At 37.4% G+C, this 17,824-nt stretch overlaps 1 long non-coding RNA gene and 1 pseudogene across 3 annotated transcripts in view; both read right to left on the bottom strand.

Annotated features, from left to right (window-relative positions):
* Positions 1-9,805, bottom strand: part of Gm41240 — a 32,752-nt gene extending 22,947 nt beyond the window's left edge. For 2 of the 3 annotated variants that reach the window (XR_874940.1, XR_874938.1), the window contains exons 1-2: positions 8,750-8,842; positions 4,604-4,720 (exon numbers count right to left, since the gene is read on the bottom strand). This is a non-coding gene — a long non-coding RNA (predicted gene, 41240). Of the gene's footprint in view, positions 1-4,603; positions 4,721-8,749; positions 8,843-9,686 lie in introns of those variants that run through there. The other variant, XR_001781423.1, reaches the window with a different exon arrangement.
* On the bottom strand, positions 16,017-16,730 carry Gm4463 (predicted gene 4463; annotated as a pseudogene).

Below are 17,824 nucleotides of genomic sequence, written 5' to 3'. Positions count from 1 at the left end.
GTCTATTTGTGCAGGTTTGATTAAATATGTCTTTTCACAACAGGTGACTTTTTAATTGTTTTCTTCTGGCAACCCATTTCTTCCTCAGGCTTTGTTTGGCTTGCATTAGTTTTCAGAGTTAACGACCATGTGTGAGTACATGCTGAGTACAGGTGGCCAATGGTTGTGCTGAGAGTGTGGGTGTTAGAGCAAATGCAGTGGGCAAGTGATTTAACTTTACCAATTAATGCAGAGGTTGAATAGTCCACCAACCCTGAAGGCTTTTCAAATAGAAAACAAGCTCAGAATAGCACTTACTAATCCAAGTATGAAATGAAGAATGAAACAGCTTGTTCTTGGAATTTGGTGGCTTTCTTTGGATACATCACACATCTTTTTTCCTTGCACAGCTTGAGGGCCAAATCAGTTTGTTCAGTGGTTTTCTGTATCAGAAATTCTATTAGACCTTGGTATTTCTTCACTCTGACTTTCGCATCTCATTGTTGTCCTAAATGCCTGCCAGATCAGGAGTGTGAGCTCTGGAGCTGCCCAACCAAGATAGGAGCATTTCCATAATGAAAAGCATTATAATCGTGACTTCCAAAATAAACTCTTGTTACTAGATATACTTAAGATAATTTCACAGTAGAAAAAAAAATCATTATAGGAGGAAAATCCTATAATGACTAGAAAATCCTCAATGAGAAGAACCAAAATGGGAAAGTGGGTTTTTTGGCAACTAGGACCAAGTACACAAAGTTTCTCCAATGAGAGAAACACCATTTTCCTTCCTTTCTTTCTGAAGCTTAATCTCTCTTAAGCTGTGCAAAAAAAAAAAAAAAAAAAAAAAAAAAAAAGTAGAAAGAATAATATCCCTCCTATGAGATAGTGTACTTTTCCTGCCCTGAATTCTCACCTTCAGGTCCATAGCTCTATTGTGTCAGCCCACGTCTCTGAGTTCTGAACAGACCCAGACAAACCTAACCATTTCTTTTCTTCTGTTCAGAATTTCTTTTGCTGTATGGCCAGAGCCTATGTTGGCTTCTGATGGTACTTTGGGATTCCTTACTCCTCTAAAGTTTCCTCTACGTAAGGTGGTCACTTGTCTACATGAGGCTTAATTCTAATGCCATGGCTTTTTTCTCCAGCTCTTCTCTGTCTTCCAAATCTGCACAATGGCTGAGATTTACAATTTATCCTATTTGGGACTATTATTTTAAACCCTACTAAAATTGTCTTTAAGTTTCTTTCTAAGTCTGTTCTCAAATTATTTTATTAACAAAGCCAAAAACCAGAGAAATCCCAGTTTCCCCCAGAAACATATGGTGACTCTGATGAAACTCTATAAAATTTCAAATAACAGTATCCAAATGCTATTCACCTCTCTCTCTCCCTTCCCACTCTTCCCGTGTGACCTAGCACCTCCCTCTCAAATGTGTCTTCTTTTTATGTATATCTTTGGCCTAATTAATGTTATTCTCAGGCACATGAGTATGCGGTTGACCACTCCTGCATGGTCAAACTCTAACCTATCAGAGATCTTTTGCCCAAAGAAAACTGACTCACCACTCCTTCAGCAGCTATTAACTGCCTATTCTCTTCAAAACGGTTGGGATCTTATACATCTTTACCCAGTCCATGCAAGAAGGTTAACTCATGTGGTGTTGTGCAGGAAACCACAGTTAGGTACAGTTGGTGTCTACAAATACCCAAACAATACAGGGTAGTTGAATTGATTAAGGAACATTTGTATTTTTGTTGTCTATAAAAAATGACAAAATCAAAAACAAAAAAACAAACAAACAAAAACCATCAAGTATAATCATCACCTTAAAGTGAAATCCTGGGAAAAAGCATTTTAAACAAATAAGAACAGGAAATTATCAGTCACCATTACCATTGTACTCTCTGACAAAATAGATAATACACCTAACAAATATCTATTGAATATTTCGCACCAAACATACAAAATGCACTTTCTTCTAGATATCCCTAGAATAGACCACAAATTAGGACAAAAAAGAATAAGCCACAAAATGAACAGGCAAACTTGAGTGAACTCTGCGTTTTCTATCTGACCACAGTGCAAGAGCTCATTAAGGAGCAGCAAAAATAATCCTCAGAAATTAGACAAGATCACGGAGACTAAAGAGCACTGATGAATGGTGGATGAATCAAAGAAGAAATCAAGAAGGGTTTTTTTAAAGCTAAATCTGAATGAAAATTTAAAATAAATGATGGAAACACTTCCCATGCTTATGGTTTCATAGACTATTATGAAAATTACTATCATAGAAAAAGTAATTTACAGAGTTTTTTTTTAAAAGAACCTCATGAAATTCTTACAAAATGGTAACACAAAATTATAAATGTTTTGTTTCTCAGATGAAGAATGAGATGAGGGCCATATCCAAGCCATTCAAATATATGGCTTGGGCTGAGCCTACAGTGTTTCTTGCTCCATTCTAACTCTCCTTGGGCCCAGGTTGGATGCTTCTATCCTCCATACAGGCTAATCTTTAAGTTGACTAATTCAAGATGGCTTTTCTTAGCTTCTGACTAAATTACTCTGCTTGGTCTCAGGTTTTACCTGTGTCTAATTTCTTCTGTCCACAACCTGTCTTTGTAAAACTGCCTTGACCAAACTCTCTCTCTCTCTCTCTCTCTCTCTCTCTCTCTCTCTCTCTCTCTCACACACACACACACACACACACACACACACACACACACTGATCTTAAGTAGTATCTCTTTCCTGTGCTGTTCTCTTGTGAGGTGGGCATATCCTATATCTGACTCATTCTTCCAAGTCTTTCTCTGATTGGTCACTTTGTCTGCTCATCAATTAGACATTACTTTGAAACATGGCTGCTTCCTTTTACAAAATAACCTCACCTTCATCATTAGGGATTAAAGGCATATATGAAGGATGAGTACTGGTGTACTGTAACCTGTGACATGTCTGCATTCTGACTGAGTCACAAAGACCTAGAAGGTCTTCTTTGGATATAATCCTTTGCCAAAACAGCTATGTTGCTTGATTAAAATTCCTCTACCCCTCCCCCCCAAAAAATAGCCTAGATAACAAACACAATTCTGAACAAAAGGAATAATGCTGGAGTAATACTGTATTGGATCTCAAATTATACCACAGAACAAAGTAATAAGACCTACATAATACTGAAGCAAAACAGAAATACAGACTTGTGAGGCAGAACAACAGAATAGAGAATACAAAATTATGTCCAACCGACTATAGCCATGTGATAGCCTACAAAGATGCCAAAAATACACACTTGAGAAAAGACAACATCTTCTACAAATAGTGTTGAGAAACTGGGTGTCCAGATGTATGAAAATGAAATTAGACCCTTTTCTCTTACTCTGAACAAAAATTCACACATGTATCAATGACCTCATTGCTAAACTAGAAGAAAATATAAGCTGTATTCTAAACATGTAAGCAATTAAAAGGACTTTCTGAATAAGACTCTATTTTTTCAAAAAATTAAAGCCCCAAAATTGACAATCAGATCTCACAAAACTAAAAACCTCCTGTAAAACAAAAGCAACCATATACTGAAGAAAAATACCACAAAGTGAGCGAAAAAAATTCCCAGGTCTGCATCTCATAGAAGAATAATATCCAAAACTCAAAAATAAGGCATCAAAGAAAATAAATGACCCAGTTAAAAAAACCTGAACAGCTAGTTCTGAAAAATATCAGCTTAAAATAACAAAAAGTGTTTAACATCTTTAACAATTAGGGAAATGCTAACTAAAACTAGGTTGAGATGAAATCTTATTCAAATGAGAATGGCTAGTAAGAAAACAGCCAACAGAAAATGCTGGTGAGGATGTGGAGAAAGGGAGAATGTAATTTTGAAACTATGGGAATCAGTGAAAAGATTTCTCAATAATCTAAAAAGAGGTCTACCACAAGACTCTATTGCGCTGCTTGTATTCACAAAGGACTCTATATTCTACTACAAGGATATTTGCTCATCCATTTTCTTTGCTACTCTATTCACAAGAGCTAGAAAATGGAAACAGGATGGAAGTCCATCATTTAGGATAATACAAATGTGGGAAACATACATAACAGAATTGTATTCAGTTATTTTTGAAAAGTACAATGATGACATTCACAGGTAAATGGATGAAATTTGAAAAGACTGTACTGTGGTAACCTAGATCCAGAAAGACAAAGGTCACAGGTTCTCTCTGATACGTGGATCCTAATTCTGCATCTTTACGTTCAAGCACATAACTCGGAGTGACAGTTATTTTTAACTATGATGTAAAGACTGGGGCTTTTCTGCTAGTTTTGTGAAGATTGGTTTCCAAATGAAATTAACTAGATGATGGTTTACTTTCCCAGTTATGTTGGTTATCAAAAAACAAACAAACAAACAAAAAAACTATTTTATAAAGAAATGTTGCAAAAAGAAGGTACTACCAACCAAAATTCAATTTACTGACATTTTATGAGTATAGAGAGAATTACATTCACTCATTACAAAGTTAGCAGTAACGCCCTTTATTTCTTACAAATACCAAGCTTAACAGATGTTTTAGTTGTGTTGTCATTGATTTTGTTGTATTTTTATATAACTTTCTGCTTACCATCTCTGTGTCTCTGTTATGATGCCCGAGAAATCCTTTCATTGGCTTTATATAAGCCATGTGTATACTTAGGCAACCTCTCTTGATTCCTCTTTATTCTCATTTCATACCATCTATCTGAGGAGAAAGGAAGATATGTAAGACCTTTTTTTTTAGTTATCATGAGAGTAAAAGTAAAAGTAAAAATTTGGATAGTTTTAAACTTTATATATCCTCATTGTTTTGTTTATATTTTCTGCATGGTACTTAAGTTGGAACATCAGCAGTACAACTACGAACAGGCTTAGTCTTCTCAAGATACTCATGAATCCTGTCCCTCTTTCTCTTCCTCCTTTCGTCCTCCACGATCCCTCCCTCCCTCTACCTCCTGTGATTATTTTTTTCCCCCGTCTAAGTAGGATTGTTTTGGTCTTCCTTCTTCTTAAACTTCATAAGGTCTGTGAGTTGTATTGTCAGTATTCTGAGCTTTTGAGCTAATATCCACTTATCAGTGAGTACATACCATATGTGTTCTTTTGTGTCTGGGTTACCTCACTCAGGATGATATTTTTTTAGTTCCATCTGAGAACCAGAGGGTAGTCACTAGAAAGTCCCAGATGCCAGGAAGCAAGAGGTTCTCTGGACTAAAAGGGGGTGACATTATCAGAAATACCCAACAAAGGAGAGAAACAAAATATAGAGACCATCTCGAGTAGATAGGCACAGCCCCCAGTTGAAAGATGAGGACATCCACCCATCTCAAAATTTTTAACCCAGAATTGTGCCTATCTAAAGGAAATGCAGAGACAAAAAATGGAGCAAAGTCTAAAGGAAAAGCCATCCAGAGACTGTCCCACCCAGGGATCCATCTCATCTGCAGACACCAAACCCAGACACTATTGATGATGCCCAGAAGCACTTGCTGACAGGAGCCTGGTATATGTGGCCCCTGAGAGGCTCTGCCAGCACCTGACCAATACAGATGCATATAATTATAGCCAACCATCGGACTGAGCCTGGGGACCATAATGGAAGAACCAGGGGAAGGACTGAAGGAGCTGAAGGGGATTGCAACCCCATAGGAAGAACAACAATATCAACTAACCTGACCCCCTCCCACCACCCCTCAGAGCTCCCGGGGACTAAACCACCAACCAAAGAGTACACATGGAGGGACACATGACTCCAGCGCATATATAGCAGAGGATTGCCTTATCTGTCATCAATGGGAGGGGAGACCCTTGGTCCTGTGGAAGCTTGATACCCCAGCATAAAGGGATGATAGAGTTGGTGAGGTGGGAATGGAGAGATGGGTGGGGAAGCACCCTCATAGAGGCAGAGGGGTCGGGGGATGGGATGGGGAGTTTGCAGAAGGGAAACCTGGAAGGTGGACATTTGATATGTAAATAAGTAAAATAACCACACAAGAAAGAGAGAGAGAGAGAGAGAGAGAGAGAGAGAGAGAGAGAGAGAGGAAGGAAGGAAGGAAGGAAGGAAGGAAGGAAGGAAGGAAGGAAGAAAGAGAGAAAGAGAAAGAAAGAAAGAAAGAAAGAAAGAAAGAAAGAAAGAAAGAAAGAAAGAAAGAAAGAAAGAAAGAAAGAAAGAAAGAGACTGAGTGACTCATGGAATAGGATTGGAAGGAGAGGGAACTGATGTTTAGCTGTATTTAGTCTGAGGATTAGTCAAGGCAGCAAATCTATCTTAGTGCCAGAAAGAGAGAAGCCCTGGGCATGTCGATCATCTCTCCTTCTTTTGAGTTTCCATAAGTTACTTAGTATGAGTGGATGTTTGGCCAAACATAAACAGATAAGCTCTGCGTGATCTTACTCATGTGTGGAACATAAAACACTAATCCCAGAGAAGCATGAAGCTAGCTTCTGGAGAATAGAGGAAGTATAAATGGAAAGCTATTGGCCTACGAGTGTAAACTTGGAGATATGCAAGTTAGGTAAGTTCCCGAGAAAGACTGCACAATGGAGATCCTGTGGCTCATAATATTGTAAAATTACTTTTCCGAAGAAGATAAATATTATGCTTAAGTATTTTCCCATAAAATTGAAAGCAAAACAAAATGGGAGGGAGACAAAAAGCCCTTTCAGAGAAGACAATTTATTGCACAGATTGCAATGGTGAATTCATGAGCACCTAATTATTTCCCAGTAAGTCATGTTTTGTAAATTGCATATGTACAGCTTTTTGTATATTTACTCTACTTCCGTGAAGTTGTTTGGGTAGGCAAGCAAGTGATAAACAGATATGATAACTATCTAGAGATAGGATAAACCAATGACTGATAATAGATTGATAGGTTATAGATGATAGATTAGACAGAGAGACAGACAGACAGATGATAGATAGATAGATAGATAGATAGATAGATAGATAGATAGATAGACAGATAGATGAGGGAGAGAGAGAGAGAAGAGAAGAGAAGAGGAGAGGAGAGGAGAGGAGAGGAGAGGAGAGGAGAGGAGAGGAGAGGAGAGGAGAGGAGAGGAGAGGAGAGGAGAGGAGAGGAGAGGAGAGGAGAGGAGAGATATTAATTCAGTCAGCTGCTCACAAGTCTTTCCTATTCCCCTGTGACTGCAGAGCACTTCTTTGATTCCTTAGTCATACATTACAAAAATATTGAAAATGCTCTCAATTGTCCATTAATGGTTCCAGGGTCCCTTTTCCAGTGAGTGTTTCCTTGAGTATACTTTGCCTTCTGCTCAGTGTAGTCTATTACACCACAAAATTATCTTCACTTGTTTGCATGCTACCCAAGAAATTAAGATACTTTTAAATCCACGATCAAAATCCTACTTAACTTCAATGAGTTCAATGGCTTTGAAGATGCATTTTTTTGTATACCCTTGTCCTTTATATCACCAAAGTATCTAAAACACTTAAAACAAAGTAACAATATCTCTAAAGAGCAGTAGTCTTCGTAAGTTACATTAGTTCTGAGACTAGAGACTATACTTCAATTATCTTTGAATCTTTCTAACAACTAATATTTTGCTTGTACTTACTTACTGCACTTGTAAATATGTGTGTGTATGTTAAATTTAATATACAATAAATGTCGATTGCACAAGTTATTTAGATCAAACACTGAAGATCTTTCTGCTTGACACTTAAACCCTAAAAAGGAAGAGAAATTAAATTAAAAAGTAAAACAAAACACTAACCTAAAAGACACTCTAGCAAAACAAGGGGCCTTTTATGAGCGGAAGGATTTAAAGTGGAAAGGCAGGAGTCCCCTTGAGCCTTTCATAAGGCGGCAGCTGTACTGCTGGCTGCACTCTGCAATTCAAGAGATATTTTTAAATTTGTTGTTATTAATTTGAGGAGAAGAAGTCTCTGTCGAAGGGAAAATCCAAGACTTTCTGTTTCCTTTTCCATCACTCATGGTCACTCTAATGTCAACACCATTTAGGTCAAGTTTCAGGCATTCAAAATGTGCAGCTTCATCCAGCTGCAAGAGCTAAAAATCTTCTAGAGCCCCACAGCCTAACTAATAAAATATGTCTGAGGGTGTTAGTAACAATTAACAGGTGTGTACCTTCCCCAAAAGGCTTTTCATATGACATGTGATGTGTGAAGCAGTGCACTTGGAGTTTGTAAAAATTGCACATAATGCAAGGCATATCTGGTTTTACTAATGGATACTCAGGAATTGGAACTCTTTGTCCATATAAATCCTGTAATCATATTTTATAAAAAGATATCATAGCACCCATTACAGTTAGCATACTTACTGGGTACAGGCATGGTCTCTGATGTCCAATAGCCTGACCCTGGATCTTTCTTCTTCCATTACTGGAATGATTAAAATGAGTAAGGTCTTGACTTTTAACTCTTATTTTCCTTCAAGTATCTTGCTATTAGTCAGCCCTCTTCGATCCTTCCTCTTTTCCTCCATCCTCCTTCCACCCATATTCATCTTCTGTACTAGCTTGTTGCTGCATTCCTATTTGAGCCCCATCCTTTCTCTTTCCTCTGCCCAAACCAGACAAATTTAATCGGGCCAAGGGTGCACTTAAAACTCGCCTACAGATCTCTCCTCTCCATAATGTTTTGAGTTCTGCTTTCTGAGCCTCCATAATTTTTTTATTTTGGTCTGATTCCTCTCTCAGTATTCATAAACCAAATCGCTCAACAATAGCGACCAATTGAACTGACCTCAACTGTGCCGTCACTGTATCTCAGCAATTCCGTTATTTATCACTTGTTGACTCCCTGTAGCATTCTTCCCTGCAGCTGTTCCAAATGTTTCTGAGGCTCTCAAATCCCCAGTGCCAGCCCACTTCCCTCCCTCTTAGCACATAACCTCACCTCCTACTGAGAAAATTAAAACCATCCCAACTCATGTTTACACAATTGTGCTCCTCATCCACTCAAAAATATGTGTGCATCCCTCCCTTTTTGCTTTTGCATCGTCTTAAAGAAATGATGACTTTTGCAAGGAAACAGCACTATGCTCTTGTTGAATGCTTTGGAGCTCGAATGGATAGAACATCTTAGACACTATATACAGGCACTGTATAATCTTGACAAGTTTTTGTTGTTATTGTTCCAAACCCTCAATCTCTGATATTGCAGTTATAATTCCTTAATTGTGGGCATCAAATGATACTTAGCAGCAGATACTCAAATTTAAAAATTATATTTATCATTATTATTTGAAAAGTCACAAGCCATAAGTCTTTTACCTCTATTCACCCTTTCCTAAAAACTATAATGTTGATAATGAAAATAATTATAATAAATAATGTTCTCTCTGTTTTCTCATTAAATTACCCTCTCAGGGATTCCTTTGATTGCTCAATTTTTTTTTATTCAACTGAATTTACTAGATAGATCTTTCTGTCTCATACATTGCAAAGCTATTTCCTTTGAAAGAAAATAAAATGCTTGCCATTTTTCAAGCCAGCGTCCAATTACTTAAGCTTTGATCAGAATCCTTGAGAGAGCTGGTTAAACAAGCTATCTTATTTTCTGAGCAGTCGTTGAAACCTTTAATGTTATTTCCTTGCCCATCTCAAGTGTATTTTGAAAAGCACCGTTAACCCCAGCTCATCCTCCCTCATCTCTTCCGCCTTCAGTGTCAAACACTTACAGATGCGGTCCTCGCTGTGACTCTCTTCTGGCTCCATGATTCTTTCGACCCCTTTTCTTTAATCTTTCTGTTTCCTTGGCCTTCAATTCTTTCTGCAGATACTACCCAACCTTAGAGGAAGTTTAGTCATGTGCCTTTTCCCAGGTTTCCCTTGAATCATTAAAGGCTTTTGTAATTAATTTCTCACAGTGTGAAGTGAGGATCAAGAAATCCTGTATTCTTTTAAACACATTTTTATGCTAATACATAGTTCAAAGTATCCACAGTTTGGTATCCATTTTAATGCTGCAGTTGATATTTTTTCTTGAAATTTTATATTTATAATTTCCTTTAAATATTTTTTTATCTTTAAGGTCTCTTTAAATTCATACAGTACATGAGGAAAACTTATTTCCTGACAAAATAGCTCTGATTGTCCCCTATTTGCACTCATTATTTCATAATCATTTTAGCAGAGTTTTAAATAATAAACATTTTAAGTTAAGAGCAAATACTGATCTCCACTCTGTCATGGGTCTGGATACCCAGCAGCGAACAGGACTGAATAATACTTTGTCAGTTCCTAGAGGCAGTTCTCTAACATGACACCATGCATTGAGCAATTTATGCAACTGTTATGAATGTCAAACCGTATGAGTAGAGGACATAATGAAAGTCAGATTCTTCAAGTATGGAGAGGTTTGGGGAGGAGGTTGCAGAAGAAGAGAGACAGGAAACAAAGGAAGAGAAACAGAGTTGTTGAAAGTTGTATACTAAGTAGGAAACAGCTCTTCTTCAGCCACAAGTAGAGAAAAAACATGCAGTTAGAGTGGGGATATTTGATTTAGAGCTTCCATTCCTTTCCTTGCACACCCTTCTAGGACCCAGCCTCTATGTCTATACCCCACCTCTACAGCGACCTTGTATCAATCTTCTCATTGGCATGCCTGTTTTCATCACTGTCAACTACCACAAATCTTAAGAATCCTTAGATCTCTTTTCTTTCTTTGAAGGTTCTTTGCCTCCTACCCCACACTCCACAATACACGTAAATATCACACATCAACCTATGTCTAAATTATTTGGGGCTTTCTTCCATAATTTACCTGTGGGCTGATGGGCAGGAAAACCAGAAAATATTTTTATTCATTTTATGCTCTTGCATAGAATAGAAATAGCCTAGTTTGTCAGATAAATAAAAATACCTTTGGTGAAGTATTTTACATAGTCTCAGGAGTAATTTACCTTTCATCACTGTCTTACTTGGTTTGGATAATAGACAAAATTTGGAGCTGTGACGAAAGGATGGACCATCTAGTGACTGCCATATGCAGGGATCCATCCCATAATCAGCTTCCAAATGCTGACACCATTGCATACACTAGCAAGATTTCGCTGAAAGGACCCAGTTATAGCTCTCTCTTGTGAGACTATGCCGGGGCCTAGCAAACACAGAAGTGGATGCTCACAGTCAGCTATTGGATGGGTCACACGGCCCCTAATGGAGGAGCTAGAGAAATTACCCAAGGAGCTATAGGGAACTGCAACCCTATAGGTGGAACAACAATATGAACTCACCAGTACCCGGGAGCTCTTGTCTTTAGCTGCATATGTATCAGAAGATGGCCTAGTCGGCCATCACTGCAAAGAGAGGCCCATTGGACTTGCAAACTTTATATGCCCCAGTACAGGGGAACGCCAGGGCCAAAAAGGGGGAGTGGGTGGGTAGGGGATTGGGGGGGTGGGTATGGGGGACCTTTGGGATAGCATTGAAAATGTAAATGAGGAAAATAACTAATAAAATAAAATAAAATAAAATAAAGAAAACCATACAGACTAGACTCTTGCACATAGAACTCATAAGCTAAACCCTCTCATTAAAAAAAACAACAAAAAAAAAACAAAAAAAATAGATGGAGTTATTAATTTTCTATTGTTTGGTCATTTAAGAAAAACTAAGCATGGAATTATATAACAGGGGGAATATTAGTCATTTATTTACCTTAATTTAAAGGAGAGTCATCTTCAAGTCTATGATTTCAATAGCTGCACAAAATTTTCTAGCAGCATCCAAAGATGAAATTATTCAGAACGATTGCTTCTTCTCTCTTAGTAAATCATTTTTAAGCATAAAATTGAAGGAAGTTTGTTTCTTTGAAAATGAATGGAATGGAAGAATAGAATCATAGTAGTTAACATTGTGTTAAGTAATTTAAATGTATCCATTGAATTAGAAACATATACTGTTAAATAGCAAGAAAAATAACACCACAGAAAGTTAAGGGGATTTAAATACAATGAAAAAAACCAACGTGTCTGTACAGCTAAGTTGTATGGAATTTATGGAAATGCTTTGAAAGTTACATACAAAGATAAATACCTCAGCAACATGAGGCCCTGAAAAAGACATAGGGAGGAAAAATTGGAAATGAAGCTCTGATAAAAAAGATTTTAACATGATGTTCTGTCTTCCCGAAGGTATAATATTTATAGCTTATATTGTATACTCAATTATCGGTATTTACCTTTTAATAAAATAAAATAAATAAATCATTTTGTATAAAATATTCTGATAAAATAAAATTTCTGATAGTCTTTTTAAATAAAATTCATGATAACAGAGAAAAATATTAGATCTGGAATAGAGTTACTGTATAGAAATAACCACAGAACAATTCCTATAAGATTATTAGGATTGTTTAGTCTTCCAATGCTAAAAGCCCTAACTAATATATATATTAGTTCTAAGTGGACAAAAGTTGAGACTCAATCTCAGCTGATTGAGTCCAATGTCTTTCTGATTAAGAGAGTCTTTAATTGGGGAGTATGAGAATAGAGAAGATGTAAAATATCACTCGGGAGAGAGTAAGACAGCAAATATTTGATTGGAAAGAACATAAAATGGCAGACATATGAATGTGTCTGAGCACATGTGTGAGTAGGATTTTCCCTAATTGTACTAAGCAGTGATGATACTGATGCAGAAATTGATCAGCAAGAGGTATGTTTTGATGTGTTGATGCCGAATGAGAGCAATGGGTAAAGGAGACCAATGAAAGAAGGCATGGTTGTGGATACGTAAAGAAGACAAAAGTGTTATGGAAGGCCTATTAGCTATTTCTAGATTCAGTTGCATTAAAAATTGGGAAAAGAGAATGGGAAGTTTAGATCAGTGGTGTGAAAGAAGGTTTGAAATCATAGGAGATACTGTCATTTCCAACTCTTACACATATAAACTATGGCCCAGTAGGTAGGATCATTTCTAGAAAAAAAAAGAAAGATAAACTAATAGACTAGTGTAAGATTAGAATTTTTACAACCTATTTTAATAAGGAATTTTAAATGCTTTAACCTCCCTTCTAGCCTATCACTCACCAGAGGTCGTGGAAAGGAAAGGTTAATAGTGCAAAAGAGGATGTGGATCTGTTTAGAAACAGTTCTTTGGGGTGATCAGCAGTTAAGTCCACACAAATCAGCAGCAGTAGCTCAATCCACTTGCAAACACTAGTCACAAATCAGCAATGGCAGTTTGATCCAGAAGAAACGACAAGGCTCTGCCAATTGGCCCAAGTCTGCAGAAGTGGTAAGAAACTGCTGGAATATCACAAGAAGTTCTTTGGTGTGTTTCTTTCTATGAAGTCATGAGAAGCGATGATCGGTGAAGAAGGCAAGGCAAACCAATGCCACACCATTGTCAGCGAAGGCCAGTGTCAGCAACGCCTAAGGAAGACCAGCAAATAGCAGCAAGCTGAACCAACACCACACACCACTTTCCACTGTCCATTGTGTTGTATTTACACCCTTTCCAAGCTTTGTGTTCTTTCAAGTTTCTGTGCTACCAAAACATCACATGCCCCTTTTCCAGGCAGCTTCCAGAAAAACACTACCTATCTAGTCTCAGTAAAACATCCTCCCACTTGTCTGCTACACCAAGCACATCCTCTCAGTTTTCAAAAAAACATCACAAGTTATAATTGTATCTCCAAACAAACCAGAAATTTCCACTTCATATTTCTATTTTTTTTTATTACGTATTTTCTTCAATTACATTTCCAATGCTATCCCAAAAGTCCCCCCCACACACACCCCCCACTCCCCTACACACCCATTCCCATTTTTTTGGCCCTGGTATTCCCCTGTACTGGGGCATATAAAGTTTGCCTGACCAATGGGCCTCTCTTTCCAGTGATGGCCGACTAGGCCATCTTTTGATACATATGCAGCTAGAGTCAAGAGCTCTGGGGTACTGGTTAGTTCATAATGTTGTTCCACTTATAGGGTTGCAGATCTCTTTAGCTCCTTGGATACTTTCTCTAGCTCCTTTATTGGGGGCCCTGTGATCCATCCAATAGTTGACTGTGAGCATCCACTTCTGTGTTTGCTAGGCCCCGGCCTAGTCTCACAAGAAACAGCTATATCACCGTCCTTGCAACAAAGGATTGCTAGTGTATGCAATGGTGTCATCGTTTGGAGGCTAATTATGGGATGGATCCCTGGATATGGCAGTCTCTAGATGGTCCATCCTTTTGTCTCAGCTCCAGACTTTGTCTCTGTAACTCTTTCCATGGGTGATTGTTTCCAATTCTAAGAAGGAGCAAAGTGGCCACACTTTGGTCTTCGTTCTTCTTCAGTTTCATATGTTTTGCATATTGTACCTTATATCTCGCAATACTAAGTTTCTGGGTTAATATCCACTTATCAGTGAGTACATTTCATTTGAGTTCTTTTGTGATTGGGTTACCTCACTCAGGATGATGCCCTCCAGGTCCAACCATTTGCCTAGGAATTTCGTAAATTCATTCTTTTTAATAGCTGAGTAGTACTCCATTGTGTAAATGCACCTCATATTTCTATTTTTTTAAAAAAAAATTGTCCTTTTCACTAGCAATCACTATCTACACACAATAGAAACAATATCAGAACCACAAAATTAGAACTTTACATCACAATTTAAACAATATAAGAACCACAAAATTAGAACTTTACATCACACTTTAAACAAAAGCCTTATGTTTAAGATAGTCAAATTATAGTCTAATGAAACAACCTTAAATTTCTATCAATAATCAATAATTAAGCCACAGAACCTTAAATCTTTATCAATATACAACAATTAAACAAAATCATAATTTCTGTCAATATACAATAGTTAAGCAACACATCCTTAAATTCCTATCAATATACAATAATTTAACAAAACAACTTTAAATATCTATCAATATATAATAATTAAACAAACAAACAAACAAAAAAATCTACAACCATAACACACACACAAAAAAAAAAAATCACCAAAACCATCCACTCCAACATTAGGGATAGGGACAACAGTCTTTTTACATATAGAAAAGTGTCAGAAAAGACCTATGTTTCTGGTAAAACCAAAAGAAGTATATATAATAATGTTTTATTTTTATTTTCCTGTCTTGTCTTTTCAAATTTTTGCTTTTTTTCCTAGTGGCAGAAGTTGTTATAGACTACTTGAGTACCTACCTATGAGTCCTGTGAGCTACTGCAGGACTCTATTTCCCTCTGGAATCACAGGCCACTTGCCCATGAGAGCAGAGAGAAAAGAAATAGCAAGCAGGATTCGGAAGGCCATAAGAATGACAGAAGAACTCCTGGAGAAAGCTTCAGTGAAACAACTCTACTTTATTGTTCCAGGGTATATAAGGGCTCTTAGGGGTAAAGGGAGAAGGGATGTTTGGTCAGAATGCAGTGCCTAATTATAAGACAGGCAGGAGAGAACAAGACTTACAGGCTGAATTATGCAGTGCTTGCAGGAAGTTCTGTGCAGGCCGTCCTACAAGTAAGGTCATGTATCTGTGCTCAGAGGCATTCTTCAGACAAGGTCAGGCAGGGAAGTGGAAGCCCTATTGAGAAAAGGAGTCCTCCATTTTGTGCTGAGCTGGAAGAGCTAGCTATCCTGACATGGTGGAGTACAACCTTAATAGCAGGGTTCTCCAACAAGCTACAATGATGACAGGCTTGACTTCATATTTCCCACTGGTACAATAGACACAAGAATACTGTGCCAGTGATCAATCACTTTCTAGCTAGATTTAAAACCCACTCAAAAGGTTAAATCCGGTTCCATTATCAAGTCAAGATGACAGGGCTGGGCACATAATAGAGCATCGGTGAAACCTACTACTGTTTTTTTTTTTTTAATAAATATAGTATTAAACCAAAACCTACTGACTTATCATTATAACAATAGATTAAGACGAACATCTCTCAAACATGTATAAAGGACAGTTATCCATTTCATGTGCAAGTGAGTTAAATCAATAGACTCATTTTCCTCCCAAGACTTTGTACTATTTTTGTTATAATTTTACTTCTTTTTTTTCAGAATTTACATTTCTTTATTCGCATCCCATCCTTTCAGTGTTCAGTTTTAGGATCTCTATCTACCCTTCTTACAGTTTCCTCTGATATGAAATGCATCATGATCCTCTCATTCAAGGAAAATCTCAAGGTTCCTCATCAGCCCCCAACCTCTCAACATCTTGGAATCTCCTTGGAATTGACCTTGTCTCCATCAGAGTTCCTTTTTAAATTTTCGTTTTATAAGTCTCATGTGAGACTTTAACTGCCCAATAGGTCTTCTTCAGTCAGTAGAGTAAGCTCCAGGTTTGTTTGCTTATGTAGTTCTTGTACCATGGTCATTGTACAAAATAGCACAAATGCAGCTCTCAGCCTCCTTTTGCTCAACAGAAACTCCCTTAAAGCATGCACATAAAGCTTGATATCGAGACTTTATTGCTGATCACTCCTTTAAAATTGCAACTGCTTTTTTCTCTCCTGCTGAATGTGGGTGATTAGTCTTTATTTCATATTCTAGCCTATATTGAAGATAATCCAAATCAGAATCAGCCTTCTGGAACTTTCTGGGGTGGGAATGGAAGAGGTGGGGTGTTACTCACTATCTTCCAGGATTACCCCAAAGTCTTTTCCAAAGCATAAGTCACAAACTCAAGAATTTCCTTGGAGAGAATAACTCAGACACAACGGACCCCATCAGTTCCAGCTTATCACTCTCTGCCTCCATATTGAATAGTTGACGATAATTTTACTTCTTTGTTTTATAGTCTGCACCTGTACACTGATATTATATTCACTTGTTTATCTTTTAAAGAAATTAAACATGTTACATCATTCTAAGAAATGTCTTCAATAATTCATACTATCAAAATATAATGGAAATAGATTATTTTCATGTTTTATCAGTAATGTGAAAAGCAGTTTTGCTGAATGTTTAATTATAATAGATTTTTAATTATTAAAATGCATTGCTCAAGTATTTTTATTTCTTGCAAGAAGTCTGTTATTGGGAGCCTCAAAGAACTCACAAAGTAATGTATAGTCTTAATATTCCCTTCGGTTATCCACCAAAGTAGAGGAGAGGACTGTATTGCTGAAGGTACCACATACTTTAATTGTGAAATAGAGGGGAAACAGGCTGGAATTTAATTGGAAGTTTCCATCCTAGTGACTAGTTTTTATAATGCTAAAATATGCCATGCAAGCTGCTTTGGGAGAAAATAAAATGTCAGGGATTTTGTAAAGCTGGGAATCCTACAGACCACAATACTAACCTTCCAAGCAATGTGTGTGCACTGGTGTAGTAGTGGCACAATTATTACAGAAGTAGCCACCACTACATGGTTAAATAGGAGGCTGTTGCGTTCAAGGACATGCATACCTACTAATGTAAGGCCAGTCAATAGCCCATGGCTGGTGTGTTAGCTCCTGGAGGAAAACTTACAATAGTCATGTGGCTTAACTGTCACGGTATCTATGTTTATAACGAAGAACATACCCTATTATCAGTCTTAATTAGAGATGCTTCTCTTGGTAGTGAATGACAGTGAATACTGAGAGGTATGGCTGCTCAAGATGCTGGAAATAAGCATGCTCAGGCCTAAATAGGACATTTATACTTTTAAAACCCAGGGGTTATGCTCTAAGAGGGAGAATAAATAATGTAAGAGTCAGAAAACAGACAGAAGAATTATGAAATGCTATCTTCTTGGCATGATACAACCAATACAGTCAGGATTTTGTAGCAGCCACAGGCATTTACAATGAACCTATACAAGGCTAGACCTATCAGGAAGATCAGAAATTTGGGAGGAGCTCACAGGTCCCTACTG

This window comes from Mus musculus, chromosome 14, assembly GCF_000001635.26.
Source record: "Mus musculus strain C57BL/6J chromosome 14, GRCm38.p6 C57BL/6J".
NCBI classification, from domain to species: Eukaryota; Metazoa; Chordata; class Mammalia; order Rodentia; family Muridae; genus Mus; species Mus musculus.
This window is presented reverse-complemented; position numbering and strand designations above follow the sequence as displayed.